Source organism: Apaloderma vittatum, unplaced genomic scaffold, assembly GCF_000703405.1.
Source record: "Apaloderma vittatum isolate BGI_N311 unplaced genomic scaffold, ASM70340v1 scaffold24834, whole genome shotgun sequence".
Lineage (NCBI taxonomy): Eukaryota > Metazoa > Chordata > Aves > Trogoniformes > Trogonidae > Apaloderma > Apaloderma vittatum.
The window spans coordinates 11,116-11,679 of record NW_009712480.1 but is presented as its reverse complement, the minus strand read 5'-3'; the positions used below and the strand labels follow the sequence as shown (position 1 = coordinate 11,679).

Sequence of the window (564 nt, the reverse complement as noted above, 5' to 3'; positions counted from 1 at the left end):
GCCACCCACCACCCAGGTTCATACAGGACCCGTCTCCCTGTGGTACCAGAAGCCCTGCCAGGGCTCAGGAGGCTCAGATACACCCTGAGGTACAAAGCCAAGAAGTGTCACTCTGACGGAATTTGTTTTGCTAAATTGCTTTGCATTTTCTCCCGTTTTCCAGGCTCCTCGGAGTCCTGGGCTACTCTTTTCCTCAAAGCCCATTCCACGCGTTGCTCAGGGCAGAGGCTGCCAAGGGGCCTGCAGCTGCTCTGGCTGGGCCCCGTCCTCCGGAGACAGCAGCCTCGCTCGCTGTTCCACAGCCTGACAGCACCGTGCCAGCCAGCCCGCCTGCCTGCCACCCCTGCTACAGATCCTGTGACTTCATGTGCCAGTTTTTCAGAGCTGGGGTCTGCTGGCTTCGCTGTCTCTGAGGAGCCGCAGAGCCCGGAATCTCACTTTCCTCACCAGAACCAGCTCAGCATTTACGTCAGTGCTGGAAACTGCAGCAAAGCCCTGGTGCAACCAAGCGGCTGCCCAAAGGATCTCCTTCACCGGCCAATCCCTGCAGCCGTCCCGTTTGGT

The 564-nt window shown here is 59.2% G+C and overlaps 1 protein-coding gene across 1 annotated transcript in view; it reads right to left on the bottom strand.

Moving 5' to 3' along the window:
- Window positions 1-564, bottom strand: part of LOC104272894 (arf-GAP with GTPase, ANK repeat and PH domain-containing protein 3-like) — a gene marked incomplete at both ends in the record, with an annotated part of 17,209 nt that overhangs the window by 7,096 nt on the left and 9,549 nt on the right. The window lies entirely within an intron of this gene.